Genomic DNA, 5,757 nt, shown 5'->3' on the forward strand with positions numbered 1-5,757 from the left:
ACATCGAAGTTAACAACTTTTGTATGAAAAAGTCACTTTTAGTGAAGCTGCATACAAAAGTACTAAGTTTGGATTGGATATTTGATGAACATCGAAGTTAACGACTTTTGTATGAAAAAGTCACTTTTAGTGAAGCTACGTACAAAAGTACTAAGTTTGGATTGGATATTTGATGAACATCGAAGTTAACAACTTTTGTATGAAAAAGTCACTTTTAGTGAAGCTGCATACAAAAGTACTAAGTTTGGATTGGATATTTGATGAACATCGAAGTTAACAACTTTTGTATGAAAAAGTCACTTTTAGTGAAGCTACGTACAAAAGTACTAAGTTTGGATTGGATATTTGATGAGCATCGAAGTTAACAACTTTTGTATGAAAAAGTCACTTTTAGTGAAGCTGCATACAAAAGTACTAAGTTTGGATTGGATATTTGATGAACATCGAAGTTAACGACTTTTGTATGAAAAAGTCACTTTTAGTGAAGCTACGTACAAAAGTACTAAGTTTGGATTGGATATTTGATGAACATCGAAGTTAACAACTTTTGTATGAAAAAGTCACTTTTAGTGAAGCTGCATACAAAAGTACTAAGTTTGGATTGGATATTTGATGAACATCGAAGTTAACAACTTTTGTATGAAAAAGTCACTTTTAGTGAAGCTACGTACAAAAGTACTAAGTTTGGATTGGATATTTGATGAACATCGAAGTTAACAACTTTTGTATGAAAAAGTCACTTTTAGTGAAGCTGCATACAAAAGTACTAAGTTTGGATTGGATATTTGATGAACATCGAAGTTAACGACTTTTGTATGAAAAAGTCACTTTTAGTGAAGCTACGTACAAAAGTACTAAGTTTGGATTGGATATTTGATGAACATCGAAGTTAACAACTTTTGTATGAAAAAGTCACTTTTAGTGAAGCTGCATACAAAAGTACTAAGTTTGGATTGGATATTTGATGAACATCGAAGTTAACAACTTTTGTATGAAAAAGTCACTTTTAGTGAAGCTACGTACAAAAGTACTAAGTTTGGATTGGATATTTGATGAACATCGAAGTTAACAACTTTTGTATGAAAAAGTCATTATTAGTGAAGCTGCATACAAAAGTACTAAGTTTGGATTGGATATTTGATGAACATCGAAGTTAACAACTTTTGTATGAAAAAGTCACTTTTAGTGAAGCTGCATACAAAAGTACTAAGTTTGGATTGGATATTTGATGAACATCGAAGTTAACAACTTTTGTATGAAAAAGTCATTATTAGTGAAGCTGCATACAAAAATACTAAGTTTGGATTAGATATTTGATGAACATCGAAGTTAACAACTTTTGTATGAAAAAGTCACTTTTAGTGAAGCTGCATACAAAAGTACTAAGTTTGGATTGGATATTTGATGAACATCGAAGTTAACAACTTTTGTATGAAAAAGTCATTATTAGTGAAGCTGCATACAAAAGTACTAAGTTTGGATTAGATATTTGATGAACATCGAAGTTAATAACTTTTGTATGAAAAAGTCATTATTAGTGAAGCTGCATACAAAAGTACTAAGTTTGGATTGGATATTTGATGAACATCGAAGTTAATAACTTTTGTATGAAAAAGTCATTATTAGTGAAGCTGCATACAAAAGTACTAAGTTTGGATTGGATATTTGATGAACATCGAAGTTAACAACTTTTGTATGAAAAAGTCACTTTTAGTGAAGCTGCATACAAAAGTACTAGGTTTGGATTGGATATTTGATGAACATCGAAGTTAACAACTTTTGTATGAAAAAGTCATTATTAGTGAAGCTGCATACAAAAGTACTAAGTTTGGATTAGATATTTGATGAACATCGAAGTTAACAACTTTTGTATGAAAAAGTCACTTTTAGTGAAGCTGCATACAAAAGTACAAAGTTTGGATTGGATATTTGATGAACATCGAAGTTAACAACTTTTGTATGAAAAAGTCATTATTAGTGAAGCTGCATACAAAAGTACTAAGTTTGGATTGGATATTTGATGAACATCGAAGTTAACAACTTTTGTATGAAAAAGTCACTTTTAGTGAAGCTGCATACAAAAGTACAAAGTTTGGATTGGATATTTGATGAACATCGAAGTTAACAACTTTTGTATGAAAAAGTCATTATTAGTGAAGCTGCATACAAAAGTACTAAGTTTGGATTGGATATTTGATGAACATCGAAGTTAACAACTTTTGTATGAAAAAGTCACTTTTAGTGAAGCTGCATACAAAAGTACTAAGTTTGGATTGGATATTTGATGAACATCGAAGTTAACAACTTTTGTATGAAAAAGTCACTTTTAGTGAAGCTGCATACAAAAGTACTAAGTTTGGATTGGATATTTGATGAACATCGAAGTTAACAACTTTTGTATGAAAAAGTCATTATTAGTGAAGCTGCATACAAAAGTACTAAGTTTGGATTGGATATTTGATGAACATCGAAGTTAACAACTTTTGTATGAAAAAGTCACTTTTAGTGAAGCTGCATACAAAAGTACTAAGTTTGGATTAGATATTTGATGAACATCGAAGTTAACAACTTTTGTATGAAAAAGTCACTTTTAGTGAAGCTACGTACAAAAGTACTAAGTTTGGATTGGATATTTGATGAACATCGAAGTTAACAACTTTTGTATGAAAAAGTCACTTTTAGTGAAGCTACGTACAAAAGTACTAAGTTTGGATTGGATATTTGATGAACATCGAAGTTAACAACTTTTGTTTGAAAAAGTCACTTTTAGTGAAGTTGCATACAAAAGTACTAAGTTTGGATTGGATATTTGATGAACATCGAAGTTAACAACTTTTGTATGAAAAAGTCACTTTTAGTGAAGTTGCATACAAAAGTACTAAGTTTGGATTGGATATTTGATTCACATCGAAGTTAACAACTTTTGTATGAAAAAGTCACTTTTAGTGAAGCTACGTACAAAAGTACTAAGTTTGGATTGGATATTTGATGAACATCGAAGTTAACAACTTTTGTATGAAAAAGTCACTTTTAGTGAAGCTACGTACAAAAGTACTAAGTTTGGATTGGATATTTGATGAACATCGAAGTTAACAACTTTTGTTTGAAAAAGTCACTTTTAGTGAAGCTACGTACAAAAGTACTAAGTTTGGATTGGATATTTGATGAACATCGAAGTTAACAACTTTTGTATGAAAAAGTCACTTTTAGTGAAGCTACGTACAAAAGTACTAAGTTTGGATTGGATATTTGATGAATATCGAAGTTAACAACTTTTGTATGAAAAAGTCATTATTAGTGAAGCTACGTACAAAAGTACTAAGTTTGGATTGGATATTTGATGAACATCGAAGTTAACAACTTTTGTATGAAAAAGTCACTTTTAGTGAAGCTACGTACGAAAGTACTAAGTTTGGATTGGATATTTGATGAACATCGAAGTTAACAACTTTTGTTTGAAAAAGTCACTTTTAGTGAAGCTACGTACAAAAGTACTAAGTTTGGATTGGATATTTGATGAACATCGAAGTTAACAACTTTTGTATGAAAAAGTCACTTTTAGTGAAGCTACGTACAAAAGTACTAAGTTTGGATTGGATATTTGATGAACATCGAAGTTAACAACTTTTGTATGAAAAAGTCACTTTTAGTGAAGCTACGTACAAAAGTACTAAGTTTGGATTGGATATTTGATGAATATCGAAGTTAACAACTTTTGTATGAAAAAGTCACTTTTAGTGAAGCTACGTACAAAAGTACTAAGTTTGGATTGGATATTTGATGAACATCGAAGTTAACAACTTTTGTTTGAAAAAGTCACTTTTAGTGAAGCTACGTACAAAAGTACTAAGTTTGGATTGGATATTTGATGAACATCGAAGTTAACAACTTTTGTATGAAAAAGTCACTTTTAGTGAAGCTACGTACAAAAGTACTAAGTTTGGATTGGATATTTGATGAACATCGAAGTTAACAACTTTTGTATGAAAAAGTCACTTTTAGTGAAGCTACGTACAAAAGTACTAAGTTTGGATTGGATATTTGATGAACATCGAAGTTAACAACTTTTGTATGAAAAAGTCACTTTTAGTGAAGCTACGTACAAAAGTACTAAGTTTGGATTGGATATTTGATGAATATCGAAGTTAACAACTTTTGTATGAAAAAGTCATTATTAGTGAAGCTACGTACAAAAGTACTAAGTTTGGATTGGATATTTGATGAACATCGAAGTTAACAACTTTTGTATGAAAAAGTCACTTTTAGTGAAGCTACGTACAAAAGTACTAAGTTTGGATTGGATATTTGATGAACATCGAAGTTAACAACTTTTGTTTGAAAAAGTCACTTTTAGTGAAGCTACGTACAAAAGTACTAAGTTTGGATTGGATATTTGATGAACATCGAAGTTAACAACTTTTGTATGAAAAAGTCACTTTTAGTGAAGCTACGTACAAAAGTACTAAGTTTGGATTGGATATTTGATGAATATCGAAGTTAACAACTTTTGTATGAAAAAGTCACTTTTAGTGAAGCTACGTACAAAAGTACTAAGTTTGGATTGGATATTTGATGAATATCGAAGTTAACAACTTTTGTATGAAAAAGTCACTTTTAGTGAAGCTACGTACAAAAGTACTAAGTTTGGATTGGATATTTGATAATTATCGAAGTTAACAACTTTTGTATGAAAAAGTCACTTTTAGTGAAGCTACGTACAAAAGTACTAAGTTTGGATTGGATATTTGATGAACATCGAAGTTAACAACTTTTGTATGAAAAAGTCACTTTTAGTGAAGCTACGTACAAAAGTACTAAGTTTGGAATGGATATTTGATTAACATCGAAGTTAACAACTTTTGTATGAAAAAGTCACTTTTAGTGAAGCTACGTACAAAAGTACTAAGTTTGGATTGGATATTTGATGAACATCGAAGTTAACAACTTTTGTATGAAAAAGTCACTTTTAGTGAAGCTGCTTACAAAAGTACTAAGTTTGGATTGGATATTTGATGAACATCGAAGTCAACAACTTTTGTATGAAAAAGTCACTTTTAGTGAAGCTGCATACAAAAGTACTAAGTTTGGATTGGATATTTGATGAACATCGAAGTTAACAACTTTTGTATGAAAAAGTCACTTTTAGTGAAGCTGCTTACAAAAGTACTAAGTTTGGATTGGATATTTGATGAACATCGAAGTTAACAACTTTTGTATGAAAAAGTCACTTTTAGTGAAGCTGCATACAAAAGTACTAAGTTTGGATTGGATATTTGATGAACATCGAAGTTAGCAACTTTTGTATGAAAAAGTCACTTTTAGTGAAGCTACGTACAAAAGTACTAAGTTTGGATTGGATATTTGATGAACATCGAAGTTAACAACTTTTGTATGAAAAAGTCACTTTTAGTGAAGTTGCATACAAAAGTACTAAGTTTGGATTGGATATTTGATGAACATCGAATTTAACAACTTTTGTATGAAAAAGTCACTTTTAGTGAAGTTGCATACAAAAGTACTAAGTTTGGATTGGATATTTGATGAACATCGAAGTTAACAACTTTTGTATGAAAAAGTCACTTTTAGTGAAGCTACGTACAAAAGTACTAAGTTTGGATTGGATATTTGATGAACATCGAAGTTAACAACTTTTGTATGAAAAAGTCACTTTTAGTGAAGCTGCATACAAAAGTACTAAGTTTGGATTGGATATTTGATGAACATCGAAGTTAACAACTTTTGTATGAAAAAGTCACT

This window comes from Anopheles moucheti, unplaced genomic scaffold, assembly GCF_943734755.1.
Source record: "Anopheles moucheti unplaced genomic scaffold, idAnoMoucSN_F20_07 scaffold_16_ctg1, whole genome shotgun sequence".
Taxonomy (NCBI): domain Eukaryota; kingdom Metazoa; phylum Arthropoda; class Insecta; order Diptera; family Culicidae; genus Anopheles; species Anopheles moucheti.